At 33.6% G+C, this 19199-nt stretch overlaps 1 non-coding gene across 1 annotated transcript; it reads right to left on the bottom strand.

Annotated features, from left to right (window-relative positions):
• Positions 1-18423: 18423 nt before the first annotated feature.
• Positions 18424-18499, bottom strand: TRNAA-UGC (transfer RNA alanine (anticodon UGC)). Its single transcript has one exon. It is a non-coding gene; the product is annotated as a tRNA-Ala (tRNA).
• Positions 18500-19199: the final 700 nt, after the last annotated feature.

Genomic DNA, 19199 nt, shown 5'->3' with positions numbered 1-19199 from the left:
TTGTCCATCAAAATCTGTTTTATATATTTAGGTGTTCCTATATTAAGCACATATATATTTATAATAGTTATATATCCCTGTTGTAATATTCCTTTTATCATTATGTAGTGACCTTTATTTCTTACTATAGCCTTGTTTTAAAATTTATTTTGTCAGATATTAGTATTATTACCCCAGCTTTTTTTTTCCTTTCCATTTGCATGAAAATTTTTTTTCATCCCTTTACTCTCAGTCTATGTGTATCTTTTTTTCTGAGGTGGGTCTCTTGTAGACAGCATATGTATGGGTCCAGTTTTCTTATCCAAGCAGTGACTGTCTGTCTTTTGATTGGAGCATTTAATCCATTTACATTTAAGGTTATTTTTGATGTGTAGTTCTTTATTGCCATTTTATTCTGTAGATCTATAATCCTCTTTTTTTCTATTTTTTATGCTTTTTTTTACAGCAAGCGCTTTGAGTTTTTTGTTTTGTTTTTGTTTTTGTCTGGGAAACTTTTTATTTCTCCTTCAATTTTAAATGATAATCCTGTTGGATAAAGAAGTATTGGATGTAAGCTCTTGTTTTGCATTACTTTAAATATTTCTTGCCATTCTCTTCTGGCCTCAAGTGTTTCTGTTGAAAGTCAGATGCCATCTTAACTCTTTAGGTAATTGCATTCCTTTCTTTTGCTGCTTTTAGTCTTTTTCTTTATCTCTTAACTTTGGTATTTTAATTATGACGTGTCTTGGTGTAGGTTTCACTGGGTTTCTTTTTATCGGGAATGTTTGTGTTTCTTGACTCATGTGACTTTTTCTTCATCAATTTAGAAAAGTTTTCTGCTATTATTTCTTCAAACAGTTTTTCTATCCCTTGTTCTTTCTCTTCTCCTTCAGAAGCTTCTATGATGAGGATGTGATTTCTCTTCATATTGTCACAGATCTCTCATAGTTTCCTCAGACTTTTTGAGCCTCTTTTCTTTTTGCTGCTCTGTTTCTGAGTTTTTATTTATCTTGTCATTTAATTCACTGATTTGATCCTCTTCTTCATTCAGCCTGCTCTTGATTCCTTCTAGTGTAGTCTCCATTTCTTATTGATTCTTTTTTTCTGATTTCAGTGTACTTTTTGATGCTTGCAATTTCTTTGTTTAGGTGCTCATTAAGTCTATCCATTGTAGCTTTGAGATCCTTAACCATCCTAACAATCATTATTTTAAACTCCGCATGTGATAATTTGATTATTTCCATTTCATTCAGTTTTTTTTTTCTGGAGATTTTTCTTGTTGATTCATATGGTTTATGTTCCTCTGTCTTTCCATTCTTTCTGTGTGTGGTTTGCAAGCTGTTAGAGTTGTGGGTCTGAGGCTGGTATTTTGGAATGTGAATTCTTCTCCAGGACTTTATTCCTCAGCCTCTGCTGGTTGCTTGGACTTTAATTCTCCTTAGCTGGTAGAGCTGCTTAAAAGTCTTAATTTCCTTGCTGTTAGTTTGCTGATCCCAGCATGGGGCTTCTCTGTTTAAAAAGGGAAAATTATGTGTTTGTTTGTTTGAAACTGTATCCAGGAATGCATTGGTTGTGGCCTCTGAAAAACTTAAGTGTGTTCTGCTCAGTTCCTCTCCAGGGGCGGGCACATTCTCAGTATGAAGGGGAGGTGCAATTCATGTCTCCCTGGAAACCTAAGTCACTGGTCCTCCTCTTTACTTTTTCTTTTCTGAACAATCTTTCATGTTTATTTGAGCTGGAGAAATTTTTGGAGGTTGGTCAACTGATTCCACATTAGACTTCTGCTGGTGGAAGGAGCAGCCCTCCCCCAGTTATGGCCACCTTGGCACTGGAGAATGACTCAGCACAGGTCAGCATCTCTGTGTCTCTATCTCCCCACTCTCCTCATGAATGACCAGTCCTCTCAGCCCTCCTCGTCCTGGAGCTCCAGGCAAGTAGCTGTGAGTGATATTTTCTGCACTGGCCCTTTCAGGCTGCACTTTCTTTCACCAGCCGCTTCCCACAGACAGAACTTTCACTCTTCTCCCCACTCAGTGCTGTCAGGCTGTCTCCTCCAGTCCCTGTGTTTCTAGGCTGGGGCTCCGGTCCTGGAACTGAGGACCCCTGCTTCACAACATCTCTCTCCTTGCAATAAGAAACCTTCTGGACCCTCAGACTCAGCCTCCCCTTGCTCTTGGGAGTGGGGGAGCCCCCATCTCATCCCCACACTCCCTACCAAGATCAGTGTGGAATTTTATGTGCTCCTTGGTTTTTGAGTCCTGTTCTTTTAGTCCAAAATTAGTTTTCACAATGATTGTTCTTAAATTAATTTGTAATCCAGTTTGGTCATGAGAGGTAGCAGTCTGCGCATTTGCCTACTCTGTTGCCATCTTGGAATCTCTCTAAACTATATTTAATTTATAATTTTATTGTACTGCTCACTTGAGATAACCTGTAAAAAGTTATTAAATAAATGTATAGTTTATATAACAATCATATGAATTTTTAATGAAAAAGCCACTTAATATTATGCTATATAGCACAGTTTCTAAAAACTGGTGGCCCAAGTTCAAATCCTTTCTGTCATTTAGTAGCTAGGTAATGCTACGAGCATTATTAAGCCTCTATAACTCAGTCTTATCACCTATAAAGTAGAAATAAAATTATAGCTCATAATACTGTTGAGTCTATAAATGACATTATATGTAGAGCTTTAAACTAATGCTTGGTACAAATTAAGTGTTATATAAGTGCCAACTTTTACTATTAGAATACTCTGAGAGAAGACAATGGTGATCATAGGCAGAAACAGAAATTCTTATTTTATTTTGTACTTTATAGAATGTCCTCTGCTAAGATGATGAACTTTAGGGATCTTTTCCCAGGAAAAAGAAAAATAGAAATTATGCTTATAAGTACATTCACACAAATTTTTATTTAAGTGATTTAAGAATTTATGAACACTTTGTAGCCCACCTATGGATATTGCATTATAAAACCCAAATGTGGATAATATTTTACATAAACTACTATATAAATGAGACAATAAATGGGACAGATGCACGTTTTACTTAAACTACATAGTGTGCAATATTATAAAAATACTTTACTTCCTTATGAAGACAATTAGTTGGGAGCAAAAATAGATAAATATAAGATAACTTTGAAAGGTTTATAATGAATGTCATTTACAGGAAATACACATCTCAAACATTATCAATTTCTAAGTTCCTGTAAACTAATTTTGCTGAGGAAAAGAACAGGATGGCTCAGCATGACAAAAATACACAAACTCTATTCCTCACAACATCCTAAACCAGCCAAAGAAAACAACATGAAAAGTTGAAATTTTACCCAGTATTAAATGATATATAATGGTGCACAATCTTCTATAAGACTCCCCTGATATTTAGGTAGTAGAATTTTAATGACAATATTATATTAAAAAACATTCCTCATCTCCTTTCCAGAGATATAAGAATTAAATTTATTTTCAATATTGTTATCCTGTAATCAAGTAACAGACATTTATTCCATTATTTAAAACCTCAGGAATATGTAATTTGGTTATAGTTCAAAACACACATTATCATTTGCAACATGAACTGAACTGTGTTTTTAAAAACAGTGTGAGTTCTGGGAAAGACAGTAAATTTTCAATTAGTTTTTAATATTGGCTCTTTCTTATATAATTTACACAGTAAATAGAAAAACCAATTCTCTTTGAATAAGTGAGAAACTAAAATATTTTCTCTAAGAGAAACCTTATAGCATCTGAAAGTGAGAATGATCTATAAGATCAAGGGGAACACTGACTGTAGATGTGTTGAAGTCCACATCTTTGACACACTTGAGTGTCAAACTGAATTTTCTAATTAAAATTAAACTGTTGAGGCAGTTGGAATGGTTCTAGACTTATGAAGCCAGAGATATTCTTTTTCTTATGTTATCCATCTCTCACTTCTATCCCTCAATCTCCATTTGGAAGCCTTTCTGTATCAAATTGTGATTTGTTCCACCACTGCTCAGACATGCCCAAGCCAGCTATTCCCTCACAGTCGAAAATTATCCTTTATTTGGCAAACTACTTAACTTTCTCCAATACTCAAACCTATTACCATTAAGTTACCAATAGTTGACAACATAATCAATTACTATTCTCAGAAGCTATTAAACAGTAGATAAAATTTTTATATAATAAATATAGTAAGCTAATACTAAGATACCTTATAGAGTTATTGTAAATGGCTTGGTATACTTTTAATACTTAAAACAATGAGAAGATTCTCAACAAGTTAGCTCATTATTATTGTATGATATATAATGGATGCTGTGGAAGAAGATAGTCAGGTAATAGTTTGAAAACTCATTCTAGTTAAGATATAACATGTTTTATTTTGAACTGATGATTTCTCTTAATATTCCATTTACTGATCTTCCGTACTCATATATATCATCTTGGATACATATGATCAAAAAAATGAAATAAAATCAGGAGCTAATAGTCTAATTAATATACACTATCTTTAAGAAGAAAAAATTAAGGAGAAAAATTTCAATTTAAAAATAACTGACATATTATCCATTGATGTCTGAAAATGTAATGGGCTGCTGGTGATGCAATGGAACCCTTGTCTATAAAGGTCAGTAGACTAGAACTGGCTTGAGAAAACATTGTAAAGCATATTTATACAAAAATAATGAAAGAAAAAAAACATCATCTCTTGGTAACCTCTAAACTTTTCCCCTGCTACCTTTCTAACAAGTATGTAATATCTGCAAACACACATCATCAGAGCAGGACTCATTAAACACTTTCCATACACAAGCACTAGGCAAGAAAATGGGGTGAAATGAAGAACCAAATGCATTGGTTCTCTGTGTCATGTGACACTAAGTTATAAATGAACAGCTTAATTTGTTACATGGCCTATAAATTTATTTAATCATTACAAGAGTGTAAGGCACTAAACAAGGTTTTGAAGATGACATTCCAGGGAAGGCTGTCAATAGCCTTTCGAAGAGGATGAAATTTGAATTGGAGACAGTTTTTAGAAATAGATGACTACCTGCACAAAGCTCAGGAGTAAAAGGAAACCATATTTTTACTGAGAAATGAGGGTAGGGCAGGGGTCCTCCAGCAAAGTTGGAAATGAGAAGGTTAGAAAGAGTAATCTGAAAGGAGACTGAAGAGGAAGGCAGTGTGAGCTGGTCATAGAGAATACAGGTCACATTACCAACTTCAGATTTTCTTTTAAAACATCATAGGAGAATGATGTACTAAGATGTGCATTTATGAAATAATCTTTATATGTAAATTCTTGTACATTTTATAGATTTGAAGAGTATATATTATTTATTAATATTATTAATATATAAAAACATTTATGATTCACAATAACTGGCAGTATATCAAAAGTAGAAATAGGTTTAAGTAAAAGCTAGATCACATACCAAAAGGATTCAAGTTTTTCTAATTGGAGAATGCACCTTAGTTTTAGAATTAGTCTCTTAGCTAATAAAATATTAAAATATTCCTATTAGGCCAACTCAGTTGTGCCAGAACTTGAAAGAGTATTATCACAAATTAGGAAGCAACAGAACATTTGGAGAGGCTACAAAGAGGGCAAAGTCAAGGAGAAAAGATGCAATTTTAATGGAAAGCATAGTTAAAGAATAAAAATAGTGGTGGAGATGTCTCACGTGTAAGTCTACAATATTTTTTTACACATCAAAGAAGACCACATCCATTCCCCATAGCACTCTTATTCTCCTTTTCTTTCTTTCTTCTCCATCTCTCACAGAAGCAGACAACTTTCTGTTAAATTTATCTGTAGAAATTAAAGTCAAAATCCTAAAAGTCAGTATCTTACAGTATTTCTTACATAATGACTACAAAGAAGAACCACAGAATTACAATGAAACAGCTGTACAACAAATAATGTACACAATCAAATGTCCAAAACTGTTGATGAAATATAAGATTTTTGTATTATAAATAAATTGAAGATATGAGCTACATTTTAGGAAGTGACCTCTCCTTTTCTCTCTTCTTTGAAGTTTGTTATCATTGCTATTAATTATATGTAAATGGAAAATATGACCAAACTTTCCAAAACTGACTTTTGGTTTTTATTTATGTATTACATTTTGGTTTTTATATCAACAATGCTCAATAAATCTGACATAAAAATAATCTAATTATTCTTTCACAGATTTTGCAGTATTAGTACTATTTTTAATTTTTGCTGTCTGTAATTGACAATAGTAAAATATAAAATACTTGCTGTGTGTTTATAATAATCCCTAGATATCTTGCACTCTGAAAAGTGGTCATACAAAGAAAATGTTTTGTTTTGTTTTCCCAAAGTGAGAAGCAGGGGGAGGCAGATAGACAGACTCCCGCATGCCCCCAACCGAGATCCACCCAGTTTGCCCATCAGAGGGCAATGCTCGGTCCATCTGGGGCATTGCTCTGGTGCAACTGGAGCCATTTCAGCACCTGAGGCAGAGACCATGCAGTCATCTTCAGCACCTGGGCCAACTTTGCTCCAATGGAGCCTTGGCTGTGGGAAAAAAGAGAGAGATGGAGAATAAAGAGAGTGGGAAGGGTGGAAAAGCAGATGGGTGCTTCTCTTGTGTGCCCTGGCCGGGAATCGAATCTGGGACTTCCAAAGGCCAGGTGAAGCTCTATTGCTGAGCCAACTGGCCAGGGCTGGAAAAAGTTTATTTTTTCTCTCATTGATTTATGGAGTAAGTTAAGGTATTTTTTATGCTATACCCAGGAGAATACTTGAAGAATATGGTTAATGACTATAAAGTAAACTCAATAAAACAACTACTCATAAATAAACATTAAAATAGTTTCTGCATATTGATAATTAAAATTATTATACAAAAAATAGCGATATTTTATCAACTTTTTTGGTTCAGTAGGAAGAGAATTATATTGGCTTCCCATTATATTTTTCCAAATTTGTAAAATATAGAACACTGTTTGGTTTGTTGAACACTGACCAAAGCTACATGCAAGAAGAGCAATTACAGAATGTAATACTTTGAAAAATATATTTTGCACACATAATAACTTTTTCTATTTAAAATAATGTCACTGTCTTTGAAATCTGAAAATAAAATATCATTGTAAATGGATTAGGTCAGAAGTTGTCTAGATAAAATGTTAAATAGTCAAAGAAAAGGGAAAATTATATAATGGAAAAATCAATAAAGAAAACTACAAATAGACAATAATATGTGAAAAAAATATAATACAATTTAAAACAATAGAGTTTCATTTATTTTTTAAGGTAATAAAATAAATATATATGTATTATTATACATATAAAAAATAAAATAATATCTATGTAAAACACATTTATAATAATGATATCTACTTGTTTTAAATATGCAAATATGTAGAATAATTTATATATCCTTAGTGGGTCTGCACACTGGAACAATGAATCTAGAGAGTAATTTTTTTAGCTATTTCAAAAAAGTTAAAAAATATGCCCTATTGTTTACTTAGAATTTCTATATTTAGAGATGAAATGTAAATAAATAATATGAATTTATATAAAAAATATCTGAAAGAAATATTTGTTGCAACTCTCTTTGCTATAATAATAATAATAGGAACTTAATTAAATTGTTTAATGATTTCTTTAAATGTTATGGGGTTTCCATGTATATTCTAACATAAATATTTTAAATGATGTTGTGGACTAATACTTGAAGACATGGTAAAATGTTTGAAATTTAATGTTTTTCAGATCATATTACAAAGTAATATTTATTACATGCATGAAAAGATAGAAAAATGTGTACCTCATGATCTTAAGAGCAGTTATTCTTATGCGAGAATTAATCTATTTATATATTTTGGGCTTTTGTTTATTTTCTTAACTTTCTACAGACCCTTGTGCTACTTTCTAAAAGTTTTTTTACAAACTATGTTTATTATTTTTCTTGTACATTTCTTTTCAGAAATGGAGCTTTGCATAATGACAACCATTAACAAGATATATGACTGTACCATCACCATACTTCTTTATGCTACATTTTAGAACCATGCAATCTCCTTACCCCCATCATTTGGAAATTATTTATCAGCATTCATCATTATTCCTATGTTATTTTACAAATGGTATATAAATAGAATTATATGGCATATAACCTTTAGAGACTACTATTTTCACTGAATGTAATTTACCTGATGTTCACCCAAATTGTTAAAGGTATGTCTAGTTCATTCTGTTTTCTTGTGAGTAATATTCTCTTGTGTGGATATGCTATAGTTTGATTAACCACTCACCACTGAGGGACGGATATTTAGGCTCCAGTTAAAGGCTATCACAAATAAAACTGCTTTGAATATGTGAATATACATTTCTGCATCACACTGTTTTTACTTCTCTGGCATAAATATCTTAAAATTGCTAAAAATTATGGCAAAATATTTACCCTAGTGATTGTATCATTCAACATCTCTATGAGCAAAGTACAACTGGTCAAGTTTCTCCAACTTTGAAGCAGAGCAAAGTCATAAGGCTTTGTAATATCTGATATCAAAACTTGCTATAAATATACAGTGATCAAGACAATATGGTAGTCGGATAAGGATAGATATATAAATGAATGAAAAAAAAAGCCTAAAATTAACCTTTAGGCAATTGGTTTTAAATAAAGATGCCAAGATAGTCCATAATTCTGAGATAATTGAATAGCCAAATAAAAAAAAATACACCCTTTTTTCACACCACAAACAAAATACTCAAAATAAATCATAGAATTAAAAATATAAATCTTCTGTCTGACCTGTGGTGGCTCACTGTATAAATCGTCGACCTGGAACACTGAGGTTGCCGGTTCGAAACCCTGGGCTTGCCTGGTCAAGGTACATATGGGAGTTGATGCTTCCTGCTCCCCCCCCCAATCACTCTAAAAACAATGAATGAATAAGTAAATAAATAAAATTAAATTAAGAGAAAAAATATATAAATCTTCTGAACAACAATAACAAAAACAGGTAAAAATTTTCATGACCTTGAATTAGAGTTCTTAGAATTTCCAAAAATAAAAGGTTGGACCTCCTCAGAATTATAAACCTTTTATTTCAAGACATACTACTTATAAAAACAGCACAAAGGCTGGGAGAACATATTTGCAAAAATAAGCTCTTGTAGCCAAAATATTTAAAAAACAACTTAAAATACAATGAGACAACTTATGAAACTGAAAAAACATTTAAATAGATATTTTACCAAAGAAGATAAATAAATAGCTGGTAATCACACAAAAAGGTACTTTATATCATTTGTTAGTAGGGGAATGTCAATTAAACCACAATGAGATAATACCCAATAGAAAGGTTTATAATTAAAACACAGTCAATAACAAGTACTGGCAAGAATGTGAAGAAATTAGAACCTTCATGCTTAGCTGGATGTGGTGGTGGGATGTAAAATTATATAGTTACTTGGGAAAATATTTTTTCAGTATAGTTTCTTTTCTTTCTTTTTCTTTTTTTTGTGGCAAAGACAGACAGAGAGTCAGAGAGAGGAACAGACAGACAGGAAGGGAGAGAGATGAGAAACATTAATTTTTTGTTGCAGTTCTTTAGTTGTTCATTGATTGATTTCTCATATGTGCTTTGATGGGGGGGGGCTACAGCAGACTGAGTGACCCCTTGCTCGAGTTAGCGACCTTGGGTTCAAGCTGGTGAGCCTTGCACAAACCCAACGAGCCTGCGCTCAAGCTGGCGACCTCGGGGTCTTGAACCTGGGTCCTCCGCATCCCATTCTCATGCTCTATCCACTGCACCACTATCTGGTCAGGCTTAGTATAGTTTCTTTAAAAAATCCAAAGGATATAGCAATTCCAATACTATAATTTTATGAAAGAAAAGTGAAAACATCTGTCCACACAAAGGCTTGTACATAAATATTTTTAGCAGCATCATTTATGACTGACCAAATCTGGAAACAATCCAAATATCTATCAGCTGGCAAACTTATAAAAAAGATGTTGTAAAATATACAATAGAGTACTCTTCAGCAAGAAAGGAATGAAATACTAAGTGATATATGATATAATATGCATGAACCTCAAAAATAGTGTGCTAGATGCAAAATGTTATGTATTATATGATTCTAATGATTAGAAATGTCCAAAAAGGCATATTAATTATATTATATTATATTATTAATAAAAACTGGAAATCAGATCAGGATTGCCTGAAGCTGTGGTAGGAAAAAGAAATAATTACAAATGTGTTCAAGATAATACTTGAGTCATAAAAATAGTTACAAGCTGCATTATGGTGATGACAGCACAACTTTACTATAATTATCAAATTGAACATTTACTTTGGCTGAATATTATTTCATGTAAATTATACCTCATTAAAGATAGACTTTGCCTGACCAGGTGGTGGTGCAGTGGACAGAGCATCAGACTGGGACGTGGAAGACTCAGGTCAGAAACCCTAAGGTCACCAGCCTGAGTGCCGGCTCATCTGGTTTGAGCAAAGCTCACTAACTTGTCACTGGCTTGAGCAAGGGGTCACTCGGTCTGATGTAGCCCCCGGTCAAGGCACATATGAGAAAGCAATTAATGAACATCTAAGGAGCCGCAATGAAAAGTTGATGCTTCTCATCTGTCTCCCTTTCTGTCTGTCTGTCCCTATCTGCCCATCTCTCTGTCTCTGTCACACACACAAAAGATAAATATTTATTTTAAAAGCTGTATATACAGCTTTTTTATGTCAAAAATTCTCATTGGGAGGAAGTGAGCCTTTACTGGTTAAATATAAGGCTGAGCTAAGCAAGAGATATATTTTAAAATTTTATTTAGAAAATTAAGTTTAATGGGATGGCATTGATCAATATGTGTGCAACTTGACAAGTGGCGACTCAGTGAATAAAGCGTCAGAATGGGACACGGAGAACCCAGGTTCGAAGTCCAGAGGTTGTTGACTTGAGCACAGGCTCATTTGGTTTGAGCAAGGCTCACCAGCTTGAACTCAAAGTCACTGGCTTAAGCAAAGGGTCACTCAGTCTGCTGTAGCCCCCCCCCCCCAGTCAAGTCACATATGAGAACGCAATGAACAACTAAGAATTGATGCTTCTCATCTCTTTCTCTTCCTTTCTGCTTCTCTCTCTCTCTCTCTCTCTCTCTCTCTTTCTTTCTCTATCTCTGTAACAAAAATAAATAGATAGATAGATAGATAAATAGATAGATAGATAGATAGATAGATAGATAGATAGATAGATAGATAGATAGATAAACGTGCATAAGTTTCAGGTAAATATTTCTATAACATTTGAACTGTTGATTGTGCTGTCTGCTCATTACTCAAACTATTCTCCATCAACATATATTTGTCGCTCTTTACGTTCCTTCCCTAACCCCTGCCCCAACCTCCTTCCCTTGGTAAACACTTCATTATTATCTATGTCTATGTGTCTCATTTTTATATCCCACCTATGTGTGAAATCATATACTGTATTTCCCCATGTATAAGACAAACCTTAATTTTGGGGCCTGAAATTTGAAAAAAGAAATGTATTACATAATGTTATTGAACGCAAGTTTTATTCATCATAAAATTCATACAATTCCTCAACAAGTGCAAAAAAAAGTAGAAAATGCAAGTAAAAAAAAAAAACAATTATAACCCCTGTATAAGATTTCCCCAGATTTTAGACCCCAAATTTTTCCAAACAATGTGCATCTTATACATGGGGAAATGCCATAGTTCTTAGCTTTTTCTGATTTACTTATTTCACTCAGTGTAATAATGTTCTCAAGGTCCATCTATGTTGTCATAAATGTCAATATGTCATTATTTCTTATAGCTGGCTATAATTCTATCTCCTTGCAAGAGATATTTTTATATGTACCACATCTTCTTGCAAGAGACATTTTTAATGTCAAGGTTACTAATTATCTTTTTAAAATTCTGAATATAGAATATATGTAAAAATTAAAGGGTGGTAAACAAGATGAACATGTTTGTGTTGTAGAAACCTTCTTCAGTAAAATGGAGAATAGACTAGGCTTAGTCTATGAAACCCAATGAAGAAATTGTTGCAGACCAAAGCTAAAAATAAGTGTCTGAGATAAGGGGGAAATGTGGATACATTTGAAACAAAGAAGCAGCAATAGGCCTGGTAAAAAAAAAAAAAAAAATCAATACCAAAGAACTGAGAGCAGCATCTTTGTACATTGTCATTTGCTTAGGAAACTATGTGGGTGGTTGTGGTATTAGAGTTGTAGTATTACTTAGTACTGTATAGAGTTATTTCTTAGATAGGGATGTTTAAAGAAAATGGAGCTATCTACATAACCTCTAAGTGGAAAATTTTTCTAGGTAGTTGGACATATGAATGAGTCTAGAGCTTGCAACATGATTGGAAGCAAGAGATAAGGGTATTAGGTATTTTACATGTAGGAGTTAAGTTTTTCTATGGAGATCCAAGAAAAATAGATTGAGAAGAACACTAGGCTAAGGTAAAAGTCTTATGCAACAGACTGAAAAGAAATGGCTAGAGAAAAAAGTGACAGCTGGAAACTAACATCCTTAAGTTCTATAAAGAGTTTGAGTACTATATTAGAGAAGAATTTTGTGGATGTGGGAACATTTCAAGTAATTATTTCCAAAGCAGTTTTCCTTGTCATAATTTTTGATATCTGGAAAAGTCTTTATTATTTATCTAGCATCTTGTTTTTATACTAAAAGAAAATCTGAGGCTGAGAGATCTTACAGAGACTCAGAATAAATATTTTTGAAGCTACTTGGTTGAGATTTCCCTCTGCTTCAAATGTTTTCTAACAAAATCAAATAATTTTCTTATTTTAAATAAAACATTTATTTTTACTTACACAAATAATATAAATACAGTTTGTGAAGTCAAATGAAAGAAAGAATAAAAAAATTACAGATGAAACAAAATATTTTTTGACACAGTCATATTTCCCTCCCTGGGATAAATACTTTTAGAACAGTATCATGTACTTTGTAAAATGTTTTTAAGCATATATGATAGAAATATGTATAACATGTAATTTTTTTCATTATGTATATGTTGCATGTTATTCTACAAGTGGCTTCTTTTTGACTGGAGAGTTGCATCTATTCCCATATCTTAGAATATCTTTATATTTTTGCTGCTACATAGAACAAAGTTAACATTTTTGAATATTGTAATTAACTTAAGAAATATAGTAGGTATTGCTCACATCTATCCTAGAATCTTATTTTGTAATACTTGCTTCATTTGTTTTGAGAAGTAAAACATTTACCACTGAGACCACATGTATATCTGTTTCGGAGCCCATTATTCTCCACAGATAGCCATTCTGCATATATGTTACTTAAATTTCAATTCATCTTTTGTTCTACTATAATATATCCAGATATTTAAAGAAGATATATCTACATACATGCAGTATATGTAAGTATATGTAATTCAGTATGTATATATATATATATACATACATAAAATTATTCTTACTATTTCCATGTATGTATGACATCACTTTTTTTGTGAGGCGTATTATATTTAGGTTGATTTTAATTTTTTATCATAACAAAAGTGCTATTATAAATCTTATTATAACATTCTCCTTAAGCATGTTTGTAATTTTTAAGTGATAGAAAGGTGAAGTTGTTCAAAGGGGAATTATTTGAGATTTATTATTTATAAACCATAATAATTGGATTGTTTTTCTTACTGTTGAGTTTTAAGAGTTCATTTTATATTTTAGATATAAGTCCTGCAATAGATATGTCTTGTAAACATTTTCTCCCAGTCAATGGCTTGTTTTTTCATTTTCTATGTTTTTTGCAAAGCAGAATTTCTTAAATATTAATAAAGTTCCACTTATTTTTCTATTTTATGGACTGCGCTTTTGATGTTGTATCTAAAAAGTCACTGTCAAACCCAATATTGCCAAAATTTTTTCGTAAGTTGTCTTTCACAAGTTTGAAGATTTTGAATTTTACATTAGGCTAATGATCTACTTTCAGTTAATATTTTGGAAGATATAAGTGCTCTGTTTAAGTGAAATCATATGGTAGATGTTTTCCTTTTACTGGTTTATTTCACTTAGTATAATACCCTCTATGTCCGTCCATGCTGTGGCGAAATATAAGATCTCTTTTATTTTTTACAACTGAGTAGCATTCCATTATGCAAATGTATCTCAGCTTTCTCTTGATACATATGTTGACATATTTCTGATTTGTGTACAAGAATCAAATTTCTACCATTAATATGTAGATATCCAGTTGACTCTGAATCCAATTAAAATATTATTGTTCCATTTTCAGAAGTATCATGTGTCATAAATCAAGTGGCTGGACATATATGACACATTTGGTGGACACCAAATATTTTTCCTTGTTCTCTTTATTATTACAACAATACTATATATGTTTAATTATTGTATCCATAAAATACACAAAGATATTGAATAAAATAGATCTTTTCATTTTGTTCTTTTAAAATAGTGTCTGGGGTATTCTTGTCCCTCCATATTTCTGTGTAAAATGTGAAATTAGATTTACAAATTGCAACAAAAACAAAACTATATATTTTTATTAAAATAGCTTTTAGTCTCTAAATCAATATGGGCAAGCTGACCTTATCATTTACAAGACATGAACATGATGTATCCCTTCACTTCATTTATCATGTTTAACTTTCTCCAAATGTGTTTCATTTTACATAGAGTTCTCTAACACCTTTATTTTTTGAGAGATAGACAGACAGACAGACAGAAACAGACAGAAAGAAAGGGAGAGAAATTAGAAGTATCAGCTAATAGTTGTGGCACCTTAGTTATTCATTGATTTCTCATATGTGCCTTGTCCAGGGGATTCCAATCAAACTAGTGAACCCTTGTTCAAGCCAGCAATCTTGGGCTCAAGTAAGTGATCTTGAGCCTAAGCTCATGATCATGAGATCATATCCATGCTCCAACACTCAAGCCGGTGATCCTGCACTCAAGCTAGTGAGCTCTCACTCAAGCCAGCAATCTCGAGGTTTTGAACCTGGACACTCAGTACCCCAAGCCGATGCTCTTTCCACTGCACCACCACCTGGTCAGGCTTTAGAATTATTTTTAGCCTTATTTTTATTAAAAAAATATTTTTGAGGCTTTTAAATTGCATTCTTTAAAAAGAGGTTGTAACTGTTGCTGATATTTTAAAATAGAGCCAACTTTGTTTTGCAAATGCTTAACTTAGTAGTATTTTTTATAATATTCACTTATAATTTTTGTGCCTTCAAGTTTTGCAGTGATAGCATTCTTTTCTTCTTAAAAATTTGCACAGAGGCTTATCAATTTTACTAATATTTTCTAAACATAACTTCTACTTTAGTAGTCTTCTATACTGTACATTTCCACTATTTTATATTAACTTTTACACTTAGGTCTTTAGGATCATATATATATATATATATATATATATATATATGTATATATATGTGTGTGTATATATATACACACACACACACACACACACACATACACACACTTGGGATGGAAATCTATGTTATTAATTTTCAGGTCATTCTTCACTCATATAGGTAAACATGGATCTTTCTCCTAAGCACAAATTTAGTTTTATTCCAAAAGCATTGATATGTAGCATTTTAGTTATAATTTTGTCCAAAATATCTTTTAATCTACAATGTGGTCTCTTACTGACCCATGAGTTATTTAAAATTATGCTTTCTAATGTTTAAACATACAGAAATGTTCTACTTATCATCTCAAAATTTAGTTTCCAGTTTTTTTGTGATGTGTTTAGAGAACATACTAGTATCATTTGATCCACTGAAACGTCTTCGGATTTACTTTATATTCCAGCATATGGTTTACTTTTAGAAATGTTCTAGTCATAATTGGAAATGTAAAAATATGTCTATAGATTTATTCCAACGCTGGAACTTTTCCATGCGGGCGGAGGGCTTCATCGGAGAGAGACACTGCCGGCCTGATATCCTGGTCGGCACGCACGGAGAGTGGGCAAGAGATTCCTCCGAGCACCTCAGGGGTGGGCGCCCATGTTATCCCACAGAGGGGCAGAGCCAGAGGTCTTTGAGTGGGTGGAAGCCCCGCCTGATCATGTTAGCAGCTATGACTGACTGAGCCTTACCCAGAGCCCAGTGCTGAGTGGGAATAGAGTGGGGAGTTGCCAACTCTTTGAGCCTCTTACTATCCAGGCAGAGGCAGCAGCAACCCCATAGCTGGATTATCAGGCTTCTAATTGTGGAAGGAAAGACTAGGAGAGAGGCTCCAGGAACATGGACTCTCTCACTGTCCGAGCCTATAAACACTAATGAGTCTCGACTGCCAACAAGACTGAAGCCCCATATACGACATCACCATAGAGACTTATCAACTGCAAACCTCTACCTAAGCATGCCAAAGGGGCAGAACCCGGGGTACAAAGTCACCGACCAAGAAGAGCGACAGAAAAGAAAAAGCAAGAAGATAACCTCTCAAAATCAAGAATAATCCGCAGACTTTATAACCTATCCCATTTTATTATATTTGTTCGTCTGTGTCTCTTATCTTCATTCTTGATTTTTTTTTCTTTTCTTTTTTTTTCCCCTCTTCCAATTTGGTTGTTTAATTCTCTGCCAGCCTTACTCTCTCCCCTATTTGAACTATACTACCCATAAGTGTTACATCTCCCATTATCTTTCCTTTCCTCTTTCTTTCTCTCTATGAGGGTTGCACTCCAAAACACTTAACTCTCTCTCTCTCCTCTTTTTTCTTTTTTCTTCTTTTAGTGGTTCTGTCTTTTTTCTCTCTCTCCCTCTCTCTTTTCTCCCTCTACATTAGTCTCTCCTTTCTCCTTTACGTCTCCTCTCATTCAAACCTCAATAACGAACAAATTATCTTATCTGGGACTCAAACTTATGTTTGTGGCATTTTGGGGGTTTTTTACTTCACCTTTTTAACTCACTAGCAGTGCTCTCATCCCTGGCTCTCCATTTTATCTAGTTCTTATTCAACTAAATACAATAGTAATTTTTTAATTCCCCCCCCCCTTTTTCCTGTTTCCCTCTTATTCCTCTCATCATAACTCTTAGGCAGCCAACACCTAAAAGCAAATCATTTTATTCTTGACCCAAATTTTTTCCTTATTTGCTTTTTGTGAGTCCATACCACTCCCCTCCCTTTTTTTTTCTCTTTTTCCTTTGCCCCTTTATTTCTTCTCCCCAATTCAGGCCCTCCATTACAGGTATTGTTTGTTCTATTTAGTACAATATAATACACAGTTCACCACAAGATTTTCTCAAGAAAGAGGGGAGAGGAGAGGAGAGGAAAAAAGGAGGGGTAGGAATAATTTCCTTTTTTTTCAAATTTTTATTTTATTTTATTTTTCTTTATTTAATGATTAATTTATTTAAAAAATTTTCAATTTTTTATTTTTATTTTTTTAACTTTTTATTCTTTATTAAATCTTATTACTATCAACAAAACCACCCTCAGATGCCATTAAAGAAGAGAAAATCAAATATCATGGATACAAAAGAAAGAGAGGTAACACAGATAGATGAGGAAAAATCTATGGAGAAAAAATTTAAGATATTGGAAACCTTGGAGTTAAACGACAGAGAATTCAAAATAGAAATCCTAAAAAATACTCAGAGATATACAAGAAAACACAGAAAGGCAATTTAGGGAGCTTAGATTTAGAGGCAGTATTCTATATCTGTCAAGAAGTTCAATTTAGGCAATCAGATTTTTCACTATTTGAAAAAGTTTTATAGAGAAAAATGAAGCTAAACAAAACACTGTGTTGCTGAAACTATATTTAAACTTAAGCTAGCTCCTTTACCTATAATGTCTTTTATATACATTTGCCAAAACTCTGTTTCCTCATTTTGAATGAGTCTTTACATTTTCTAAAATTTGTAGTGTTCAATCATTATCTTTATCAATATTGCAAATTTTGTAATTTGTTCAAGTATTGAGTTATGGTTTCCTAAGGGTCTGAAGTGAGAGGACTTCATGTTGAATTTTCATAATTCTTAATTTGAGTTTGTCTGAAAAAGCCTTTTATAGTTGAGTGAATTAATACAACATAAAACCTCAAGTTCCAAATGAGGATCAATAATTCTACTTACAAGTTTTAGTCCTTTTTTTTTTTTTTTTCCTGAAGCTGGAAACAGGGAGAGACAGTCAGACAGACTCCCGCATGCGCCGGCACGCCCACCATGGGGTGACGCTCTGCCCACCAGGGGGCGATGCTCTGCCCATCCTGGGCGTCGCCATGTTGTGACCAGAGCCACTCTAGCGCCTGAGGCAGAGGCCACAGAGCCATCCCCAGCACCCGGGTCATCTTTGCTCCAATGGAGCCTTGGCTGTGGGAAGGGAAGAGAGAGACAGAGAGGAAAGCGTGGCAGAGGGGTGGAGAAGCAAATGGGCGCTTCTCCTGTGTGCCCTGGCCGGGAATCGAACCTGGGTCCTCCGCACGCAAGGCCGACGCTCTACCGCTGAGCCAACCAGCCAGGGCCTTTAGTCCATTTTTATAGTCTACTATTTTCTTTTTCTCTTATTATATTGAATAATTGCTATTTTTATGATTAAAAAACTAGATGTATTTTTGGCTCAGTGATAGAGCATCAGTTGGTGTGTGGATGTCCTGGGTTTGATTCCCAGTCAGGGCACACAGGAGAAGCAACTATCTCCTCCACTCCTCTCCCTGCCTTTTCTCTATTCCTTTCTCTCTTCCTCTCCCACAGCACATTGTCCCTAAGCTCTGAAGACATCTCTATGGACCACCTCAGGTGCTAAAAATAGCTCAGTTGAGAGTATGGCACCAGATGAACTGAGCATCAGGCCTAGATGGGGTTGCCAGGCAGATCCCAGTTGGGGTGTGTGTGAGAGTCTGTCTCTCTATCTTCCCTCTTCTCACCTGTAAAAAGAAAAAGAAGAAGAAGAGGAGGAAGAAAAAAGGAAGAAAATAGTTTTATTCATTAAATTTTTCTCTTTATTTTATAAAATTATAGTTGCATAACTCAAACCTTGAAGCTACTAGTTTCATTCAAAACCACAGTATTTGAGTTCCATGACAACAAGTTGCCAGCAAAATGAACTAGAGATCACATGACTTTAATACATATACATCATGTGTAAAAGCTCAGTGCTCCAATATTTTGTTAATGACTTTAAAGACCTAATGAGAAAAAAAAATGAAACAAATAAATGCATTG

The sequence above is a fragment of the Saccopteryx bilineata genome, chromosome 2, assembly GCF_036850765.1.
Source record: "Saccopteryx bilineata isolate mSacBil1 chromosome 2, mSacBil1_pri_phased_curated, whole genome shotgun sequence".
Taxonomy (NCBI): domain Eukaryota; kingdom Metazoa; phylum Chordata; class Mammalia; order Chiroptera; family Emballonuridae; genus Saccopteryx; species Saccopteryx bilineata.
The sequence above is the reverse complement of the archived record's forward strand: the minus strand, read 5'-3'. Positions and strand labels throughout refer to the sequence as shown.